This window comes from Oratosquilla oratoria, chromosome 10 (genome assembly GCF_046742065.1).
Source record: "Oratosquilla oratoria isolate Oo_2021 chromosome 10, ASM4674206v1, whole genome shotgun sequence".
NCBI lineage: Eukaryota > Metazoa > Arthropoda > Malacostraca > Stomatopoda > Squillidae > Oratosquilla > Oratosquilla oratoria.
The window spans coordinates 11137820-11160594 of NC_134786.1; the positions used below are offsets into that span (position 1 = coordinate 11137820).

The following is a 22775-nucleotide window of genomic DNA, read 5'->3' on the forward strand; positions in this document are numbered from 1 at the left end:
AGGTATATACACAGTGGGGATACAATCTGCTATGGTGAGAGTCCCGAGATGCTCCGTCTAAGGGAAAGTCGCCCCTGGTGATACAATCACAGGGGTTATATACACAGAAATGGCTACATCAGCATTTTTGCGTAAGGTTGCTTATCATCTAATCATTTTGTTTTTCTACAATGATATTTGTCAGTAGGTTGCAGTATAAAGGATCTAGTTAGTATCAACAAATGTGTCTTGACTTGATGTATGGTTCATAGTTATGATTATGTAGTTTGGTAGGTATAGGGAGTGGTCTGCGTGTGTCTCGCGAGAATATGTACTTAAGTAAAAAACAATAACATTATATACTCAATTTCTAATTAATAGAAGGAAATGCAGAAAAGTAATTCATAGAGAGGTTGCAGATACAATTTCAGGAAAGCAAAATTAACTATGATAAAATCTTACACAAATTGGAGGGATTCAGGAACACAAAGAGAGTGTGACTTCATTATTTTAAAGATATATGCCAAAAATATTTGTAAGAAAATTTATTAAAAACTGGTTGAATAAAAGTCGTCAGGCAGTAAAAATGTATAAAAGAAATTGGATTCGTAGTTCAGTGTTGCAATAATAAGACATTGTATTTCGATAGAATATACTGGTTTACGGTTAATGATTTACAGGCCTCACAAAGATATTTATGTTTTTGCCAACCAATACCAATATAAACCTGCATCGGCCGGGAATCGAACCCGGGCCTCCCGCGTGGCAGGCGAGAATTCTACCACTGAACCACCGATGCAATAAAGATATATAGTGATGTGACTGTGTCTAATACATCCTCTGGAGTAAGCCTCGAGACATGACGTCAATTTTTCTTTTGAAAATAGTTATCTCCCCGGCGGGGAATCGAACCCCGGTCTCCCGCGTGACAGGCGGGGATACTCACCACTATACTACCGAGGAATAAGTATAATTGAAAGAAAGCAGTTTATATGTAGAAAAGACAGACCATATTAGGCATGAAGTACCAAAATATATAGCGAAGCTTTGCACATTTTCAAAATCAGTCGACATCCTCACCTGCATCAGGAGGTGCAGCCCTGAGGGTGTGACACTCGATCCCCGGACTGAGCTCAAGATCTATCTTCATCAACTTCAACTGTATTTCTTACACTTTTCACACGAATTCTGGAAGATTAATAGGACTGTTGTCATCCATTGTAGGACCCCGGGTTTTCAACTCAGTCAAAATCGAAGCCACAATTGCTTAATTGACTTAAACATGATATCAAGATACCAATAACCTTTATATTTTCTTTAAAGATGGACAAGGCAATTGCAGTTACTTATCAACATTTTATCTGGTTATTCTGTCTATGAATCTTTTATTTCATGATTTTTAGTTTATGTACATAATTTCTTATTGTACTATATTTCTATTTATTAACTTCTTCATTTCTATATGATTTTTTTTCAAATCATAAAAGCTACAAATTTAAATCTCAGAAAAAATTGGTACATACATATACCAAAGGGTTTTCCCCCTTACAAGGGAGGTAGCCAAAAACAATGGCTTAAAATCCACTCCCACCTATTTCATCCTCCGTATACTCCACTTACATTAACCTCCATTCCTCCCTCTTATCTTGGCCCCTCCTGGATGACGAGTCATTCCTGCATCTCGCCCATGCCCTGAGTCAGAGGTAGTGTCGCAAAACACAGCACATCCACAGCAGGGCCGCTTCATTTAATCGGCGACCACCCTTTCCGCCCCCATTCAGAAAAAGAGAAGATGGGGAGAAATTCCTTTGGGGTGCGCCAAATTATTTTTCCCAAATACTCCCTTACCCCCTATCCCACACACACACTCTTTCATGCATCCCGGTATTATCCATACACAACCATTCTCCATTCACCCTTATCTTCTGTCTTCTCCCATCCTTCTTCCACAGACATTCCCCTCTTTCCCAATGCCCCTTTTACTCTATCTATCCATTTTATCCTTGGTCCCCCTCTCGTGTTCAAACCTTCCACCTCTGCCTTCTACACATTTTTTACTAATCTTTCTTCACTCATTCTATCCATGTGTCCAAACCTTACCAACACTCTTTCATCAACCCTATCTCCCAACTCCCTTTTCACCCCCGTTCTCCTCTTCACCTCCTCATTTCTCACTTTATCTAGCCTGGTAACCCTTATCATACTTCTCAGTCACCTTATCTCAAACACAAACTCCTCCTCTCTTCCTCTCTTATGTTCCATGTTTCTGCCTCATACAGTGCGCTCGGTACAATCTCTCCTTCATACAATCTCCTCTTAGCATCCATTCCCAAATGTCTACTTCTCATTACACTTTTTGATCCCCCAAGGCATTTACTTCCTTCTCGCAATCTACATTTTCCCTCCACCTCAAATCCTCCCTTTCCTGCCACATTCATACCCAAGTATTTAAAATTATCCATTTCCTCCAGTTTCTCTCCTTTAATACTCACTTCCAGTATGCTGACACTTTCTCCCCTTGTACATCTCATCACCTTATTTTTACCCACATTTATCTTCAACTTTCTTCTTTCCCGCAACTTTTCAAACTCTGTCACTATTTTCCTCAATCCCTCCTCTGATCCTGACACAAGCAGTGTCGTCAGCAAACAACAGCTAATTAATATCCCAATTTTCTCTATTTGTTTTAACCATCTCCAATCTCCGACCCATTGCCCTTGCGTTTACCTCTCCCACCACCCTATCCATGTATAAATTGAACAACCAAGGCGACATAACAATTCCCTGGCAAAGTCCCACCTTTACCTCAAACCACTCACTGTCTCCATTGCAGACACATTTTCAGGAAAACAAAATGAACTAAGACAATTTCTTAAGCAAACTTCAAGGATTCCGATAGACAGAGTGCGACTTAAATATGATAAAGCTGTGTCGAGAATAGTTGTAAGACAATTCAATCAACATGGTTGGGTGAAAATTGTGGGACAGTAAAAAAAATTATAAAAGAAATTGGATTGGTAGATCAGTTTTGCAATGTTAATACATCGTACTTTGATGGAATGTAATTGGTTTATGGTTAATGGATTAGGGGTTTCACAAATGCATTGTCTTCACCCCAACCTGGGGCCCCCGCGTGGTAGGCATGAATTCTATAACTGCATCGATTCGGCGAGAACAAAGAGTGATATGACGGTGTCTGGTACATCCTCTAGAGTCTAGAGGGAGTCTCGAGACATGACGTCATTTTTTCTTTTGAAAATGCTTGTCTCCCCGGCGGGGAATCGAACCCCGGTCTCCCGCGTGACAGGCGGGGATACTCACCACTATACTACCGAGGAATAAACAGTACTTAAAGAAAGTAGTTTATATATAGAGAGGACGAACCATATTATATATTCATTTGTTTATTCATTTGCCTAGATATATATTTCGTTTTATTTTGTTTTGTTTTTCTATTAACTATTTTGATTATTTATATATATATATATATATATATATATATACATACATACATACATATATATATATATATATATATATATATATATATATTTCTGTTGTAGTCACCATAAGAGATATAAATGCAACACTAAAGCCTACTTCACATATTCATTTTGAGCCGTGGTGGTACTGCATACAAATAAATGAATAAATAAATAAATAAATAAATAAATAAGGTTGTGTCTGAACTCCTCCATTGACTTACATTGTAGTTATATCGCCGCTGTTGAAACCGCTAGTGTCAACAGAACCTAAAGGCTATGCTATTAGGAAAAATGAGAACTGGAGAACTAGTAAGTTTATCTTTCAACTTGTGAAAAGTTTGTTGTTGTTGTGCAGGTCCCCAAATCAACTTTGAATAATTTTTAACAAAAAACTTCATGGATTAGCTATCTGCATATCCCTTAATAAACTTCCTATAATACCCTGTCAATCTCAAGAAAATCCTAAATTTTTCTACATTGTTCGATACTTGATAATTCTTTACTGCTCCTAACTTTGAATTCGCTGTATTAAGTCCATATCTATCTATCTTATGTCCCAAAATAAATGGCAATGTCCTGCAAAAAAATATATATACATTTTTCAAATCTAACTCTCAACCCTGCTTCAATTGGTCTTGAAAATGCCAAATCGTATCTATTAAAGTGCTCTGTCGTTGTTTGGGAAACTATTAAAATATCATCTAGAAATACACAAGCAGTGTTTCATAACAACCCATCTAGTACTGTATTCATTAATCTCATATAAGTTAATGTGATGTTATATATCCCAAATGACATTCATTTCAACGCATAGTGCCCTGTTGTAAAAAATGCTGTATAGTTTCGTGAATCTTTGTGCAATTGGATTTACCAGAACGCTGATTTGATGTCTATATTGCTAAAACACCATTTCTTGGTTCCCAAACTACGAAGTATATCTGCTATTACCAGTAACGATAGTCAATCAGGCATTGTCTGTTTATTCAATTTCCTATAGTCAATAACTGAACCCATGGCACCATCTGATTTTGGCACCAGAATCACTAGTAAGTTCTATGACATCCTGCGATAACATTCCTTGGTTCAATTTATCTACAATGGCTAGCTTGGAATGTGGTAATCTGTAGGAAGGTCCCTGGTTTTAATTTGATCTGATTTTTTTTTATTTTTTTTTTTTAACAAAAGTGTACCCCGCCAAAGCAACTGCTTTATTGTGTTCTATAGGCAATGCAATAAGACTTGCTCCTAGATCAAGACAACAAGTAGGCTCTAGTTGACTCTTATATTTCTTTCCCAAGTCCGTTTCTTCCTGAATTGAACAAACTGATAAAATTGGTGATTCCACTTTTTCGGGACTCTCATTTAAAATCTTAACGGGTCTTTGAAAAACTTGAAAACATCATATTTGTGTACATTTTATTAAGGGTGTGCCTTTACTCAAAGTACTAATCATTTATATTTCTACCCTTTTCTTGTGTGCCCTACCTATCGCTGAGCCCAATTTAAAACATTTTACTCGAATTGGTTCTGGGATGGTTGAAATTTCTGAGTCTACAGTGACTCCTTTCAACTGCACTTCTACTGTTAATTGCTTTGGAGAGCAGTAATGTCGACTTTATTACGCCACTTTCCACAATTTGCAAAGCTACATTTGGAGTTGATGAATTCTGGTTAATTTCTGGGATTTCCTGAACGCCTGTGTTGTGTTCACTATGCCTTTTTCTTTATTTTGAGTTATCTGTTCTTGAATATCTCTGTCCCGCTACCATCTAATCTAGCATTGTTATCTTTCCCATTTTTCTCAATAGGTTCTCTTATCACAGATATTGGATCTAAGTCTGGCTGATTTAAACGTTGAATTAACTGTGCCATCGCTAAGACCCCTAACTCAGCCGGACATACGATCATGTCCTCTTTTCTCATAGTTGCAAATCCTATCAATAAATATCCTGAAAAAAATACAAATATCATAGGAATGTGCAAGTGCTCATTTTTATACAAAAGAACATCTAACTCAGCCTTACCTAATATTTCTAACTGACTTCTTGTTACTCCTTGCAATGACTAATGGATTGGTTACAAGATTTTTGCTCCCAGTTTCAATTGGTTTAAAATTTTGCTGGTTATAACATTTACTAGAGATCCCGTATAAAATATTTGAAAAGGTGTATTTCAATACTCTACCCACAATGATGAGCTCTACAGAGGTCCTTCCGATTGTTATAGTCAATTTATTTATTTATTTATTTATTTATTTACTTATCTATTTATTTATTTTTAGTTGTTTATTTATTTATTTATTTATATATTTATTTATTTATTTATCTATTTATTTATTCATTAATTGGGTCGATGTTTTCTCTCTCGCCATTGTTCAGTACACTATATTGTCTATTTGTTGCTCTAGGGTTAGCTTTGTAGTATTTTTTATTTTATGTTTGGAGGTTTTCCTCATGTTTCTGGATAAATACGAAAATCTGGCATTGTTCTACAATCCTATGATCTTTGTCCTTCTCTATTGTGATACAAACAGAAAGATGGGTTCCTACAATGATACTCATCATAACCCTCATATTTGCAGTTGCTACAAATAATCTCACAATAACACTCTCGTCCTTTATACCCCCATTTTTTACAATTATTATAGTCACGTCCAGCATTTCTTGAGGTGTTTCTAGGTTCAGATCCTCTGTTTCTGTAATTACTCCTAGAGTTCCTAGTTACTTTCTGTTGGTGCATTCCTAATGTCATGGCATATGAACTCATTGTTTTACTTTCTTGACAACCTTGTAAAAGATAATCAATCTCTCCTAAGTCCAACGTGTCTTTAAGATCCCTGGACAGATTTTCTGCAGGCATCTCATCACTATTGTATAACAATAGTGCAAATGCTATTAAGTTAGTAGCCTGAGAAACTTTAAACATGTCACTAGATCTATTTTCTATCCAATCTGAATCCTTCAAAATAGAAATCATGTTCCTAGACCATCTGTCTAATTTTGATCAAAATTCTGTGTTTGTTTAATTTGTTTTTGTTGTCTTCATTATTCTAACCAAGACCTGATATGATCCTGATCATTCTTAAAATTAAAGTATATAATGAATGATTTCTTATGAACATTACATTTGTTTATATTTTCCCTTTGCTAGAAATTTATTATAAGCCAATTGAATTTTCTCCTCCACCTTTTCACCAAACAGATTCGTTATTACAAGTCTATATGGCAATATTGTTTACTTAGAATAATCTCGAGTCTCTGCATATCTCACTTAGGTTACATAGCAATGCCATGTCAGCAATTCACTCGAGTCCCCGGCTAATATTCATAAATACGAGTTTAATTACCTAAACAAGGAGGAAAGCCGACTTAGGCAATTCTCTCGCTCACAATGTTGTTTTTTTATATACATCTTTCATTAACACCTAACCCGCAAAACATAACATCCTCACCCGTCTTCTACCCATGTTTCTTCTCTACCAGCCTCTTTCACTAACAAATGCATACATAGATGTCTTTGCCAACCAATAATTTGTGCCTGCATCGGCCGGGAATCGAACCCGGGCCTCCCGCGTGGCAGGCGAGAATTCTACCACTGAACCACCGATGCGATGAGGATATAGAGTGATGTGACTGTATTTGTTACATCATCTGGAGTAAGTCTCGAGATATGACGTCAATTTTTCTTTTGAAAATAGTTGTCTCCCCGGCGGGGAATCGAACCCCGGTCTCCCGCGTGACAGGCGGGGATACTCACCACTATACTACCGAGGAATAGATATATATAAAAGAAAGCATGTTATATATAGAGGGGCGGATCATATTAGACATTAAGTACCAAGATGAATAGGGAAGCTGATGTACATTTTCAAAACCAGTGAACATCCTCTCCTCCATCAGGAGGTGCAGCCCTGAGGGTCTGACACTCGGTCTCCGGACTGAGCTCTTCATCAACTTCAACTGTATTTCTTACACTTTTTCCCACAAGCTGTGTGGGATTCATAGAACCGTTGCCGTCTGTTGTGGGGCTCCGGGCTATGAACTTACTGAAAATGAAGGCAATAGATTAATAACTAATTTAAATATGACAATATATCAATGAACCTTATATATTTTTCTAAAGATTGACTAGGCAATTGCAGCTACTTAATGACATTTTATCTAGTTATTCTAGGATTCTTTCATTCAATAATTTTTATTTTGTTAACATAATTACTTATTCCTTTATATTTCTGTCTTTCAAATTATTTATATATGAAATTCTTTCAAATCATAAGAGATACAAATTTAAATAATATTCAGGAAAATTGGTGATAGTTTTAAGTTTGAAAAAAGTCAACTACCTTTAGCAGGGAAAAAGTAATAACTTCAGATATATTTTGTATAATCAATAAAATCTGTCTTCTATTTCTATTTTATCTGATTTAGTCAACTGTTTTTTTCAGTTACTTTCCTTTTTTATTTTCATATACTTGTTTATTCATTTATTTACCTATGAACTCGTTCATTGATTTCTAGATCTATTTATTTGGTTTAGTTATTGATAATTCTTCCAGTTATGTTAGTTATTCATTTTCATTTATCTGTCTATATATTTATTCATGTATATTTATTTTATTTCTATTAATCTATTTAATTTATTCATTTGTGCATATACCTAATTATATATTTTACTTATATATATATATATATATATATATATATATATATATATATATATATATATATATATATATATATATATATGTATATATATATATATATATACATATTGAAGTATAGAAGACAAATGAGTGGAAGGGCGGTGAGCTAAACACAGAGAACAGTTGGAGTTTTATTCACTGACGTTTCTTCCTTACCAGGAATGCCCTGGTAAGGACGAAACGTCAGTGAATAAAACTCCAACTGTTCTCTGTGTTTAGCTCACCATCCTTCCACTCATATATATATACATATATATATATACATATATATATATATATATATATATATATATATGTATATATATATATATATTTCCCCTAGTGTACTGACTATAGGAGACATAAGTGCGACACTAAGGCCTTATTCACAATATCAGTTTGAACTGTGCTGTACCGCATACTGAAAGAAAAAATGTGCGGTTGTGTGTTAAAGCCTCGCATGACTTACATTGTAATTAATCCGCCGCGGTTGAAACCACTAGTGTGAACAAAACCTTTTATAAATCTGAAGAAGAGCAATTTTGTGGAACAGAAATAAACGTGTTAATGTGATTTCTCATTTTTAGACAATATATGTTCAATCATTTTCATTTTGCCATCGTCTAATATGACTTATAGACAATATTAAGTGAATATATAATAAAAGCAACTTTCATCTTTATTTAATAGCATTTAAGTTGATAATTGATTTTTGATACTTGTTAATATTTTGCAAACAAATTGTTGATCTCGATACATTTTCTAATCAAATCATGGTGAAACCGATAACAGAAATTGAATTTCCCAAAAGTGTATTGTTTTACTGATATCATTGATAAAGGCACAAACAATTGCTCTCGACTATCTTATCAGGTACTTTTTGGAATAGCTAATATTTGTTCTAGATAGAATTTTACCTATGTATGAATATAAACACTGGTACATACACAAATACAAACACACACACACACACACACACACACACACACACACGCACACACACACACACACACACATGTGCACACACACACGCACGCACATACCCAAATAAACACGTGCACACACACACTCATACACACGCACACATTCACACATACACATACACGCGCGCGCGCGCACATGTTGAGGTATTTACAGTATGGGGATGTTACCCTCTATGGGGAGATTTCTAAGATAATCCCCCTATGAGACTCCCACCTGTTATTATAATCATACGCGTTAAATACAGAAATGTCTTTATCACGTTGCTTATTATCTATATCATTTAATTTTTCTAAAATAATTTCTGTTAGTTTTAATATAAAGGATCTAGTTACTATGAGTAAACGTGTCTTGATGTATGGTTTATAGTTATGATTGTGTAGTTTGGTAGGTATAGGGAGTGGTTTGTATGTGTTTCATAACAATATGTACTTGTTTCAGTAACTTTCACTTGGGCGTTGCTGTGATGTGTGTCGTATGTTTGAGTCATGTATGTTTGGGAATGTGGAGGTCAGCAAGATTGGAAGTATTGCAAGGCTCCAGTGTTTGTCGACACCTTCTTGCATGTATGTGGATCATGTGTCAGGCATGTGACATCTCGTATATATGGTTAAAGGGTTATTATATGGACACACAGAGTTAAGTAAAACAAAATCAACAACAACAACAAAATATGATGTACTCAATTTTCAATAAACAGAAGTATATCCAGAAAGATAATTCATAGAGATGATTCAGATACAACTTCAGGAGAGCATAATTAAACAAAGAGAAGGGATTCAGAGAGACATAGTGCGACTTATCTATTTTAAATATATATGTCAAGAATACGTGTAAGGAAATTTAATAAAACCTGTTTGAATTTTTTTTGTAAGACAGTAAAAAATTTATAGAAGAAATTGGATCGATAGGTCGGTATTGTATTATGAGGAGATTGTATTTCGATAGAATGTAATTGGTTTATGGTTAATGGTTTACGGGCCTCACAAATGCACCTATGTCTTTGTCAACCATTAATAATATGAACCTGCATCGGCCGGGAATCGAACCCGGGCCTCCCGCGTGGCAGGCGAGAATTCTACCACTGAACCACCGATGCGTTAAGGTAATCTATGCGACTGTGTCTAGTAAATCCTCTGAAGTAAGTCTAGAGAAATGACGTGATTTTTTTCTTTTCAAAATAGTTGTCTCCCCGGCGGGGAATCGAACCCCGGTCTCCCGCGTGACAGGCGGGGATACTCACCACTATACTACCGAGGATTAGACATACTGTAAAAAGGCAGTGTATATATAGAGTGGACGGAACATATTAAATATGAGGAACCAAAATGGATAGCAAAGCTGTTGCACATTTTCAAAACCAGTCAACATCCTAACCGCCTAATGTTAAGTTACTTAAACAGGTACATATTGTTATGAGACACATACAAACCACTCCCTATACCTACCAAACTACATAATCATAACTATAAACTTGTGACACTTGATCCCCGGACTGAGCTCAAGATCTATCTTGATCAACTTCAACTGTATTTCTTATGCTTTTTCACACGAAATCTGGGAGATTAACAGGACCGTTGCCATCCATTGTAGAACCCCGGGTTTTCAACTCGGTGAAAATCGACGCAACACATATTTGATTGAGTTAAACATGACATTAAGATATCAGTTACCTTTATATTTTATTCAAGGATTGACTAGGAAATTGCAGTTACTTATTAACATTTTATCAAGCTCTTCTATGAATCTTTCATTTGATGATTTCTAGTTTGTATACATAATTACTTATTCTACTATATTTCTATTTAATGGCTACTTCATATGTGAATTTCTTTCAAATAATAAGTTTCAAATTTAAATTTCAGGAAAATTGGTACATACATATACCAAAGGCTTCTTGCCCCTTACAAGTGAGGTAAAAAAAGAAAAAAAAAGAAAGAAAAAAAATCCACTCCCACCTATTCCATCCCGACATATTCCACTCCTATTCACCCCCTTCCTTCCTCTTGGCTCCTCCTGAATGACGGGTCATCCCTGCATCTCGCCCACTACCCTGAGTCAGAAGCAGTGTCGCAAGACTTAGCACATCTATAGCAAAGCCGCTTCATTTAATCATCGACTACCGCTATCCGTCCCCTCATGCAGAACAAGAGAAGACAGGAAGGAATCCCTTTGGTCTGCCTCAAATTATTTTCCACAAATATTCCTTAACCCCGTATCCCCCACACTCTCTCTTTCATGCATCATGGCATCATCCATACACAACCATTCTCCATTCACCCGTATCTTCTGTCTTCTCCCGTCTTTCCTCAACAGACATTCCCCTCTTTCCCAACGCCTCTTTTACCCCATTCATCTCATCCTTGGTCATCCCACCCCCATGTTCACTCCTTTCACCTCGTGTGAAAAAGTGTAAGAAATAAAATTAAAGTTGATAAAGATAGATCTTGAGCTCAGTCCAGGGATCGAATGTCAGACCCTCAGGGCTGCACCTTATGGATCTGAAGATGTCGATTGGTTTTGAAAATGTGTAACAGTTTCGTTATCCATCTTGGTACTTCATGTCTAATATGATCCGCCACTCTATATATAACATGCTTTCTTCAAATTGTATTTATTCCTCGGTAGTATAGTGGTGAGTATCCCCGCCTGTCAAGGGGAGACCGGGGTTCGATTCCCCGCCGGGGAGACAATAATTTTCAAAAGAAAAAATTACATCATGTCTCGAGACTTACTCCAGATGATGTACCAGACACAGTCACATCACTCTTTGGACTCGTCGCATCGATGGTTCAGTGGTAGAATTCTCGCCTGCCACGCGGGAGGCCCGGGTTCGATTCCAGCCCGATGCAGGTTCACATTAGTAAAGGTTGACAAATACGTAAATGCATTAGTGAGACCCGTAAAACAATAACCAAGAACTACATGCATTCTATCGAAATACAATGTCTTGATACTGCAACACCGACCTACCAATCCAATTGCTGTTATATATTTTTTATGTCTCACGACTTTTTTCAACTAAGTTTTATTCAATTTTACAACGACTTATGACATATATCTTTAAAATAGTGAAGTCGAACTCTGTCTCTCTGAATCCCTCTTCTTTATTTCAGAAATTGTCATAGCTTTGCTTTACTGAAGTTGTATCTAAATCGTCTCTATGAATTATAATTCTGCATATCCTCCTGTTTATTAAAGTATGAGTACATCATATTTCTTGTGTTGTTGATTATGTTTTACTTAATTTTGTGTGTCCATATATTTAACCTATAATCATATACACGATATGTCACATGCCTGTCATATGATCCACATATATGCAAAGTGTCGACAGGTACTGGAGCCTTTCAATACCTCCGATTTTGCTGACATCCACATTCACAGACATACATGACTCAAACATACGAGACACATCACAACACCGCCTAATGTTAAGTTACTGAAACAGGTACATATTGTTATGAGACACATAGAAACCACTCCCTATACCTACCAAACTACATAATCATAACTATAAACCATACATCAAATCAAAACACATTTACTAATACTAACTAGATCCTTTATACTACAACTCACACAAATTATTTTAGAAAAATGAAATGATTAGACAATAAGCAACGTGATGCAGGCATTTCTGTGTATCTAACCCCTACCACTATAGCAACAAAAGGGGAGTCTCTCATAGGGTGAGCATCTTAGGAATCTCCTCACAGAGGATTATATCCTCATACTGTAAATACCTCAGCATGTGCGTGCACGCGCGTGTGTGTATGTGTGTGTACGTGTATGCCTGTGTATGAGTGTATGTGTATACGTGTTTATTTGGGTATGTGCGTGAATGTGTGTGTGTGTGTGTGTGTGTGTGTGTGTGTGTGTGTGTGTGTGTGTGTGTGTGTGTGTGTGTGTGTGTGTGTGTGTGTGTGTGTGTGTGTGTGTGTGTGTGTGTGTGTGTGTGCATAAGTAAGATACATAAATACATATATACACAAGTAAATAAATTAAATTAATAAATAAAATAAAAAATATATACATAAATAAACAAAATGAAAATATAAAGAAATCAATGAATTAGTTCATAGGTAAATAAATCAATAAGAAAATAAATAAGAAATGTTATTGAAAAAACAGATACCTAAATTAGATAGAAAAAAAATAGGATACAGTTTTCATTCATTATGATTTTTTTAAGTTATTATATTTTTTCCTACTGAAGGTGGTTGCCATTTTTTCAAACTTAAAATTATCACAAATTTTCCTGAAATTTGCTTTATTTTTTATATCTTATGATTTGAAAAAGAAAAAAATAATATACAAATGAACAAGTTAAAAAATGAAAATATAAATAAGTAATTATATTCACAAAATAAAAATTATTAAATGAAAGAGTCTTAGAATAAGTAGATGAAATGTTAACTAACTGCAATTGCCTAGTCCATCTTTAAAAAATATATACAAGTGTCATTGGTATATTAATGTCATGTTTAATCTATCATTCATTTGTTGCGTTGATTTTCACTAAGATGAATGCCCGGAGCCCCACAACAGACGGCAACGTTCCTATAAATCTCCCACAGCTTGCGTGAAAAAGTATAAGAAATACATTTGAAGTTGATAAAGATAAATCTTGAGCTCAGTCCGGGGACCGATCGTCAGACCCTCAGGGCTGCACCACCTGATGGATCTGAAGATGTTGACTGGTTTTGAAAATATGCAACAGCTTCGCTATCAATCTTAGTCCCTCATGCTATATATAACATGCTTTCTTATAATTATATCCATTCCTCGGTAGTATAGTGGTGAGTATCCCCGCCTGTCACGCGGGAGACCGGGGTTCGATTCCCCGCCGGGGAGACAACTATTTTCAAAAGAAAAATTGACGTCATGTCTCGAGACTTACTACAGATGATGTGCCAAACACAGTCACATCACTCTTTGTCCTCGTCGCATCGGTGGTTCAGTGGTAGAATTCTCGCCTGCCACGCGGGAGGCCCGGGTTCGATTCCCGGCCGATGCAGGTACAAATTATTTGTTGGCAGACATTTATCTGGTAAAAAGAAAATAGAAAGAGGGATAGACGACAGGCGAGGGTGTTATATTCTATGTGTTAGGTGTTTATGAAACATGTTTTTATATAAAAAGAAAAGCATAGCGAGCGAGCGAATTGCCTAAATCCGTTTTTTTTCTTGTGTGGGTAATAAGATTTGTAAATATAAATATTAGCTGGGGACTCGAGTGAAAAAATGCCATGTAACCTAAGTGAGATACGCAGAGACTCGAGATTATCTTAAGTAAACAATATTACCATATAGACTTGTAACAACGAATATGATTGGTGAAAGGGTGGAGGAGAAAACTCAGTTGACTTGTAAATTTCTAGCAAATGGAAAATATAAAAAAATATAAGGTTTATAAGAAATCATTCATTAAATACTTTAAATCAAAGAGTGATCTGGATCCTATCAGGTCTTGGTTAGAATGATAAAGACAACAAAAACAAATTAATCAAACACAGAATATTCATAGACATCAAATCAGCGTTCTGGTGAATCGAGTTGCACAAGGATTTACAAAATTATACATTATTTTACAACAACGGGACACCATGCATTAAAATGAATACCATTTGGGTTATGTAATATTCCATTAACTTATATGAGAATAACGAATACAGTACTAGATGGGTTATTAGGAAACACTGCCAGTGTATTTCTAGATGGTATTTAATTGTTTCCCAAACAATGACTGTGCACTTTAAGAAATAAGATTTAGTATTCTCAAGACTAATTGAAGCAGGGTTGAAAATTAAATTTGAAAAATGTAAGTTTTTTTTCAGGACATTCCTTTATTTTGGGACCTAAGATAAATAGATATGGACTTAATACAGTGAATTCAAATGGATAGAAGCAGCAAAGAACTATTCAGTATCGAACAATGTAGAAAAAATTAGGAGTTTCTTGAGATTGATAGGTTATCATAGGAAGTTTATCAAGGGATATACAGCCATTGCTAATCCATTAAGTTTTTGTAAAAAAAGAAGAAAAAAACAAAAAAGATAATTTCGGGACCTGCACAAGTTTTTGACAAGTTGAAAGATAAACTTACTAGTTCTCCAGATCTCATTGTTCCTAATATCATAACCTTTAGGTTCTGTCTACACTAGTGGTTTCAACAGCGGCGGTTCAACTACAATGTAAGTCAATGTAGGCGTTCACACGCAACCTTATTTTTTTCTTTTGAGTAAACGGTACCACCGCGGCTCAAATTGACAGTGTGAAGTAGGCCTTAGTGTTGCCTTTATAACTCCTATAGTCACTACAATAGACACACACACACACACACACACACACACACACACACACACACACACACACACACACATATATATATATATATATATATATATATATATATATATATATACACATGTATATATATATATATATATATATATATATATATATATATATATATGATCAAAAGAGTAAATAGAAAAAATTAAATATATATCCAGACAAATTAATAAATGATATGGTTCGTCCTCTCTAGATATAAACTTCTTTATTTAAACTGTATCTATTCCTCGGTAGTATAGTATCTTTTATATATTTTTTCTATATCACAACTTTAATTCAACCATTTTGATTGAATTGTCTTACAACTATTCTCGACACATAGCTTTATCAAAGTTAAGACGCACTCTATCTGAATCCTTGAAATTTAAGAAATTGTCTTAGGTAATTTTGTTTTCCTGAAGTTGTGTCTGGAATGGAGAGAGCGAGTGGTTTGAGTTAGTGGGACTTCACCAGGGATGTGTTATATCGCCTTGGTTGTTCAATTTATACATGGATGGGGTGGTGGGAGAGGTAAACGCAATAATAGGTCGGGGATTAGAGAGGGTTTAAAAAAATGAGAAAATTGGGATATTAATCAGTTGTTGTTTGCTGACGACACTGCGCTTGTGGCAGGATCAGAGGAGGGATTAAGGAAATTAATGACAGAGTTTAGGAAGGTGTGGGAAAGAAAAAAGTTGGAGATAAATGTGGGTAAAAATAAGGTGATGAGATGTACAAGGGGAGAAAGTGGCAGCAGACTGGAAGTGGGTATTAAAGGAGAGAAACTGGAGGAAATAGATGATTTTAAATACTTGGGTGCGAATGTGGCGGGAAAGGGGGAATTTGAAGTGGAGGTAAAATGTAGATTGCAAGAAGCAAATGCCATGGGGGAGTAAAAAATGTAATGAGAAATAGACATTTGGGAATGGATGCTAAGAGGAGATTGCATGAAGGAGAGATTGTACCGACAGCGCTGTATGGGACAAAAACACTGAACATAAGTTAGGAAGAGAAGAGGAGTTTGAATGTGTTTGAGATGAGGTGACTGAGAAGTATAAGGGTTACAAGGCTGGATAAAGTGAGTGACGAGGAGGTGAGGAGGAGAACGGGGTTGAAAATAAAAGTTGGGAAACATGGTTGATGGGAGAGTATTGGGATGGTTGGGACAAATGGAAAGAATGAGTGAAGAACGATTAGTAAAAGAGGTGTGAAAGACAGAGGTTGGAGGAGTAAACATGAGGGAGCGACCAAGGATGAGATGGATGGATGGGGTAAAAGGGGCATTGGGAAAGAGGGGAATGTCTGATAATGAAAGACGGGAGAAGAGAGAAGATAGGGGTGAATGGAGAATGGTTGTGTATGGATGATGCTGTGGTGCATGAGAGTATGTGGGGGATGGGGGTGAGGAGTATGTATGAAGAATAATTTGACGCAGTCTAAAGGGATTTCTCCCCTTCTCTTTTTCTGCATGAGGGGACGGAGAGGGGTGGTCACCGATTAAATGAAGCGGTCTTGCTGTGGATTATCTGTGCTTTGCGAGACTGTTTTTGACTCATGGTCGTGGGCGAGATGCAGGAATGACCCGTCATCTAGGAGGAGCCAATATATGAGGGAGGAAGGGGGGTGAATGGGAGTGGAGTATGTAGTGGATGGAATAGATGGGAGTTGATTAAAAGCCTTTTTTCTACCTCCTTTATAAGGGGGAAAAAGCCTTTGGTATACGTATGTACTAATTTTCCTGAAATTTAAATTTGAAGCTCTTATGACTTGAAAGAAATTCATATATAAATGAATAATTAAATAGAAACATAGTGGAATGAGTAATTATGTACACAAACTGAAAATCATCATATGAAAGGTTTATAGAATAACTAGATAAAATCTTAACTGCAATTGCCTAGTCCATCTTTAAAGAAAATATAAAGATCATTGAGATCGTAATGTCATGTTTAAAACAATTGAACATTTTTGCTTCGATTTTCAGAATTGAAAACCCGGGGTCCCACAATGGATGGCAACGGTCCTGTGAATTTCCCACAATTCGTGTGAAAAAGTGTAAGAAAAACAGTTGAAGTTGATGAAGATAGATCTTGAGCTCAGTCCGGGAATCGAGTGTCACACCTTCAGGGCTGCACCTCCTGTTGCAGGTGAGGATGTTGACTTGTTTAGAAAATGTGCAACAGCTTTGCTATCCGTTTTGGTTCTTCATGTCTAAAATGTTCCTTCCATTCTATACATAAACTTCTTTCTCTTTATTATATCTATTCCTCGGTAGTATAGTGGTGAGTATCCCCGCCTGTCACGCGGGAGACCGGGGTTCGATTCCCCGCCGGGGAGACAATTATTTTTAAAAGAAAAAATTAAATCATGTCTCCATACTCGCTCCACAGCTTTGCTATCCGTTTTGGTTCTTTAAGTCTAAAATGTTCCTTCCATTCTATATACAAACTTCTTTCTCTTCCTTATGTCTATTCCTCGGTAGTATAGTGGTGAGTATCCCCGCCTGTCACGCGGGAGACCGGGGTTCGATTCCCCGCCGGGGAGACAATTATTTTCAAAAGAAAAAATTAAATCATGTCTCCATACTCACTCCACAGGATGTACCAGACACAGTCACATCACTCTATCTCCCACAGCTTTTGTGAATTTTTTAAGATAAAGATAAAGATAGATCTTGAGTTCAGTTCGGGGATCGAGTGTCAGACGCTCAGGGCTGCACCTCCTGATGTATCTGAATATGTTGACTAATTTTGAAAATGTGCGACAGTATGCCTATTAATCTTAATACCTCATGTCTAGTATTATCACTCCACTCTAGATATAAAATGCTTTCTTTAACCTGTATCTATTCCTCGGTAGTATAGTGGTGAGTATCCCCGCCTGTCACGCGGGAGACCGGGGTTCGATTCCCCGCCGGGGAGACAATAATTTTCAAAAGAAAAAAATAAATCATGTCTCCATACTCGCTCCACAGGATGTACCAGACACAGTCCCATCACTCTATCTCCCACAGCTTTTGTGAAAATTTTAAGATAAAGATAAAGATATATCTTGAGTTCAGTTCGGGGATCGAGTGTCAGACGATCAGGGCTGCACTTCCTGATGGATCTGAAGATGTTGACTGGTTTTGAAAATGTGCGAGTGTCCCGATTAATCTTAGTACCTCATGTCTAGTATGATCAGTCCACTCTAGATATAAAATGCTTTCTTTAACCTGTATCTATTCCTCGGTAGTATAGTGGTGAGTATCCCCGCCTGTCACGCGGGAGACCGGGGTTCGATTCCCCGCCGGGGAGACAATTATTTTCAAAAGAAAAAATTAAATCATGTCTCCATACTCACTCCACAGGATGTACCAGACACAGTCACATCACTCTATCTCCCACAGCTTTTGTGAACTTTTTAAGATAAAGATAAAGATAGATCTTGAGTTCAGTTCGGGGATCGAGTGTCAGACGCTCAGGGCTGCACCTCCTGATGTATCTGAAGATGTTGACTAATTTTGAAAATGTGCGACAGTATGCCTATTAATCTTAATACCTCATGTCTAGTATTATCACTCCACTCTAGATATAAGATGCTTTCTTACTGTATTTATTCCTCGGTAGTATAGTGGTGAGTATCCCCGCCTGTCACGCGGGAGACCGGGGTTCGATTCCCCGCCGGGGAGACAACTATTTTCAAAAGAAAAATTGATGTCATGTCTCGTGGCTTACTCCAGATGATGTACCAGACACAGTCACATCACTCTTTCTCCTCGTCGCATCGGTGGTTCAGTGGTAGAATTCTCGCCTGCCACGCGGGAGGCCCGGGTTCGATTCCCGGCCGATGCAGGGTCATATTGGTAATGACTGGTAAAAACATAAATGTATTTGAGAGACCCATAAATCATTAACCATAAATCAATTGCATTCTATCGAAATATAAAGTTTTATTACTGTAACACCGACCTACCAATCCAATTTCTTTTGTATATTTTTTACGACTCACGACTATTATTCAACCAGTTTTTATACAATTTTATTACAACTATTATTGACAGTTTTAAAATAGTTAAGTCGCACTCTGTCCCTCTGAATCCCTCCTCTTTGTTTAAGAAATTTTCTTAGTTAATTTTGCTTTCTTAAAGCTGTATGTGAATTGGCTATGAATTATCTCTCTGCCTACCCTTCTTTTGATTAAAATTCAGGACATCATATTTTCTTTATGATGTTTTACTTAAATCTGTGTCCACATACTAACCCTATAACCATATATACGATATGTCACATGCCTGACACATGATCCACATACATGCAAGAAGGTGTCGACAGGCACTGGTGCCTTCCAATATCTCCGATCTTGCTGACCTCCACATCCCCAAATTGTAAACATCTGACTCAATATACGACACACATCACACCAACGCCCAAGGGAAAGTTACTGAAACAGGTACATATTGTTATGAGACACATACAAACCACTCCATATACCTACCAAACTACACAATCATAACTATGAACCATACATCAAGTCAAGACACATTTGTTGATACTAACTAAATCCTTTATACTAAAACTAACACAAATTATTTTAGAAAAATGAAATGATTAGAAAATAAGCAACGTGATGTAGGTATTTCTGTGTATTTAACCCGTGTGACTGTAGTAACAGGTGGGAGTATCTCTTAGAGGGAGTATCACCATACTGTAAATACCTCAGCATGTGCGCGCGGGCGCGCGCGCGTGTGTGTGTGCGTGTTTGCGTATGTATAAGTGTGTGTGTATACGTGTTTGTGTATGTGCTTGTGTGTATGTTGGTAGTTGCCATTTTTTAAACTTAAAAATTTCACAAATTTTCCTGAATTTTACTTAAATTTGTATCTCTTATGATTTGAAAGAAATTGGTATAGATATAAATAAATTAATAAATATAAATATAAATGAAGAAGAAATTATGTTCACAAAATGAAATTTATCAAATGAGTCTTGGAATAATTAGATAAAATGTTAGTAAGTAACTGCAACTACCTATTCCATAATTGAAAAATATATATAAAGGTCATTGATATATTCATGTCATGTTTAATTGAACTATTCATTTGTTGTCTTGATTTTCAGTGAGTTCAAAGCCCGGAGCCCCACAATAGACGGCAACGGTCCCGTGAATCTCTCACAGCTTGTGTGAAAAAGTATAAGAAATGAAGTTCGTAAAGATAGATCTTGAGTTCAGTCCGGGGATCGAGTGTCAGTCCCTCATGTCTGCACCACCTGATGGGTCTGAAGATGTTGACTGGTTTTGAAAATGTACAACAACTTCGCCATCCATCTTGGTACCTCATACCTTATGTGATCCGTCCACTCTATATATAAAATGCTTTCCTTAGGCTGTATCACTTCCTCGGTAGTATAGTGGTGAGTATCCCCGCCTGTCACGCGGGAGACCGGGGTTCGATTCCCCGCCGGGGAGAATAATAATTTTCAAAAGAAAAATTGACGTCATGTCTCGTGGCTTACTCCAGATGATGTAGCAGACACAGTCACATCACTCTTTGTCCTCATCGCATCGGTGGTTCAGTGGTAGAATTCTCGCCTGCCACGCGGGAGGCCCGGGTTCGATTCCCGGCCGATGCAGGTCAAATTATTGGTTGGCAAAGACATTTATGCATTTGTGAGTGTAAGAGGTTGGTAGAGAAGGAGGTAGAAAGTAGGGCAGAAGACGGGTGTGGGTGTAATACTTTATGAATTAGGTCTTTATGAAATATATTTATAAAAACAGCATAGCAAGTGAACGAATTGACTAAGTCCGCTTTTCTTCTTGTGCAGGTAACAAAACTCACATTTATAAATATCAGCCGGGCGATCGAGTGAATTGCTGACATGGCATTACAATGTAACCTAAGTGAGATATGCAGAGACTCGAGATTATTTTAAGTAAACAATATTGCCATATAGAGTTGTAACAACGAACCTGATTGATGAAAGGGTGGAGGAGGAGAAAATTCAATATGTTCACTATTGTAAGATCACACCCTTTTGGGGAGGATCTTGGACTAAAAGAATCACTACGTCACTGCAGAGCTCACGTAGGATCTTGAATACGTGCCATCGGAGGATTTCTTTGGGGCACGGTGTATAAGAATTAAAGAAATAAAGATACAGAAGATTTCTACACTTTCATTCTCTTGGACAGAATATTATAAATAAAAGGAAGAGAAAGTCTAGAACTTGACAAAGTTGGATGATTGGAGGAAACAGGACCTACTAACTAAACATACGAGTTGTTATATCCATAATGAGGACCACAAAGGTGACAATAATCGACAGGACTAACAGTAAGAAACAAAGACAGTGATAACAAGGGGGAAAAAGGGGGAGAAATTTACGAAAGTGGCAAAAGGTGGTGAAAGTGGTGGCAGTGGTGGAATAGAATTTAACGTATATAATTCAACGCACTTAACCCAACGCATCCAAATAAGACTTCTCCGAAGAAAACACTAACACACGCATCTCAACGCACACAGCTCGACGCACACTACTAAAGAATACTAAACCTAAAGAATTTAGTGCAAGATACGTGCTTACACATGTAAAGAGAATTGGTGCAACATAGAATTCATCGCATGAACTACAAGCAACATACAGAACCAAGGAGTGCCCGCAAATCCCCACGCTGGTACGAGGACGATCTAGTGAAGGAGAGGGACGACTAAAAGGACAAGGTTGTTGTGTTACTGAAGTGAGCGCCCGTACGTGTGAGGAATGACTACAAGAGAAGCAATCGATTGAAATAGACATTATCATCTGAGAAGGTAAGATTTGCATGTAATTCATTTGTAATTATAGTTATGAGGGCCAGGGAAGTTCCCCGTCATAATGCTATTACCTCGCAGATGAAGAGAATACAATAGGGGTAACCAGACTCATTAATATAATTGACACATTGATATAGAAAAAACATATTAGATGAAAAGAAAAAGGTAGAAGTATTAAAAGAATATAGAGCTTATGTAGGGTGGAGCTAGGCTTGTGATAATTTTCTAGCAAACGGAACATATAAACATACGAGTATTTGAGGTTAATAAGAAATCGTTCATTAAATACTTTAAATGAAATAGTGATCAGGATCCTATCAGGTCTTTGATTAGAATAATAAAGACAAAAAATAAAAAATAAACAAACACAGAATATTTACATGATTTCTATGTTGAAGGATTCAGATTGGATAGAAAGTAGATTCAGTGAAAAGTTAAAAGTTCTCAGGCTACTAAGTTAATAGCATTTGCACTACTGGATTACAACAGCGACGAGATGACTGTAGAAAAGCTATAAA

General features: G+C 36.7%; 17 non-coding genes across 17 annotated transcripts; 10 read left to right on the forward strand and 7 right to left on the reverse strand.

Moving 5' to 3' along the window:
* Positions 1-707: 707 nt before the first annotated feature.
* Positions 708-778, reverse strand: TRNAG-GCC (transfer RNA glycine (anticodon GCC)). Its single transcript has one exon. It is a non-coding gene; the product is annotated as a tRNA-Gly (tRNA).
* Positions 779-870: 92 nt separating this feature from the next.
* TRNAD-GUC (transfer RNA aspartic acid (anticodon GUC)) lies at positions 871-942 on the reverse strand. Its single transcript has one exon. It is a non-coding gene; the product is annotated as a tRNA-Asp (tRNA).
* Positions 943-3245: 2303 nt separating this feature from the next.
* Positions 3246-3317, reverse strand: TRNAD-GUC (transfer RNA aspartic acid (anticodon GUC)). Its single transcript has one exon. It is a non-coding gene; the product is annotated as a tRNA-Asp (tRNA).
* A 3685-nt stretch (positions 3318-7002) lies between these two features.
* Positions 7003-7073, reverse strand: TRNAG-GCC (transfer RNA glycine (anticodon GCC)). Its single transcript has one exon. It is a non-coding gene; the product is annotated as a tRNA-Gly (tRNA).
* A 92-nt stretch (positions 7074-7165) lies between these two features.
* Positions 7166-7237, reverse strand: TRNAD-GUC (transfer RNA aspartic acid (anticodon GUC)). Its single transcript has one exon. It is a non-coding gene; the product is annotated as a tRNA-Asp (tRNA).
* A 2917-nt stretch (positions 7238-10154) lies between these two features.
* On the reverse strand, positions 10155-10225 carry TRNAG-GCC (transfer RNA glycine (anticodon GCC)). Its single transcript has one exon. It is a non-coding gene; the product is annotated as a tRNA-Gly (tRNA).
* Positions 10226-10314: 89 nt separating this feature from the next.
* On the reverse strand, positions 10315-10386 carry TRNAD-GUC (transfer RNA aspartic acid (anticodon GUC)). The gene has a single exon. It is a non-coding gene; the product is annotated as a tRNA-Asp (tRNA).
* A 3525-nt stretch (positions 10387-13911) lies between these two features.
* TRNAD-GUC (transfer RNA aspartic acid (anticodon GUC)) lies at positions 13912-13983 on the forward strand. Its single transcript has one exon. It is a non-coding gene; the product is annotated as a tRNA-Asp (tRNA).
* Positions 13984-14075: 92 nt separating this feature from the next.
* TRNAG-GCC (transfer RNA glycine (anticodon GCC)) lies at positions 14076-14146 on the forward strand. Its single transcript has one exon. It is a non-coding gene; the product is annotated as a tRNA-Gly (tRNA).
* Positions 14147-17729: 3583 nt separating this feature from the next.
* On the forward strand, positions 17730-17801 carry TRNAD-GUC (transfer RNA aspartic acid (anticodon GUC)). The gene has a single exon. It is a non-coding gene; the product is annotated as a tRNA-Asp (tRNA).
* A 135-nt stretch (positions 17802-17936) lies between these two features.
* On the forward strand, positions 17937-18008 carry TRNAD-GUC (transfer RNA aspartic acid (anticodon GUC)). The gene has a single exon. It is a non-coding gene; the product is annotated as a tRNA-Asp (tRNA).
* Positions 18009-18313: 305 nt separating this feature from the next.
* Positions 18314-18385, forward strand: TRNAD-GUC (transfer RNA aspartic acid (anticodon GUC)). Its single transcript has one exon. It is a non-coding gene; the product is annotated as a tRNA-Asp (tRNA).
* Positions 18386-18688: 303 nt separating this feature from the next.
* TRNAD-GUC (transfer RNA aspartic acid (anticodon GUC)) lies at positions 18689-18760 on the forward strand. The gene has a single exon. It is a non-coding gene; the product is annotated as a tRNA-Asp (tRNA).
* Positions 18761-19062: 302 nt separating this feature from the next.
* Positions 19063-19134, forward strand: TRNAD-GUC (transfer RNA aspartic acid (anticodon GUC)). Its single transcript has one exon. It is a non-coding gene; the product is annotated as a tRNA-Asp (tRNA).
* Positions 19135-19226: 92 nt separating this feature from the next.
* TRNAG-GCC (transfer RNA glycine (anticodon GCC)) lies at positions 19227-19297 on the forward strand. The gene has a single exon. It is a non-coding gene; the product is annotated as a tRNA-Gly (tRNA).
* A 1543-nt stretch (positions 19298-20840) lies between these two features.
* TRNAD-GUC (transfer RNA aspartic acid (anticodon GUC)) lies at positions 20841-20912 on the forward strand. Its single transcript has one exon. It is a non-coding gene; the product is annotated as a tRNA-Asp (tRNA).
* A 93-nt stretch (positions 20913-21005) lies between these two features.
* TRNAG-GCC (transfer RNA glycine (anticodon GCC)) lies at positions 21006-21076 on the forward strand. Its single transcript has one exon. It is a non-coding gene; the product is annotated as a tRNA-Gly (tRNA).
* The last annotated feature ends 1699 nt before the right edge of the window (positions 21077-22775 follow it).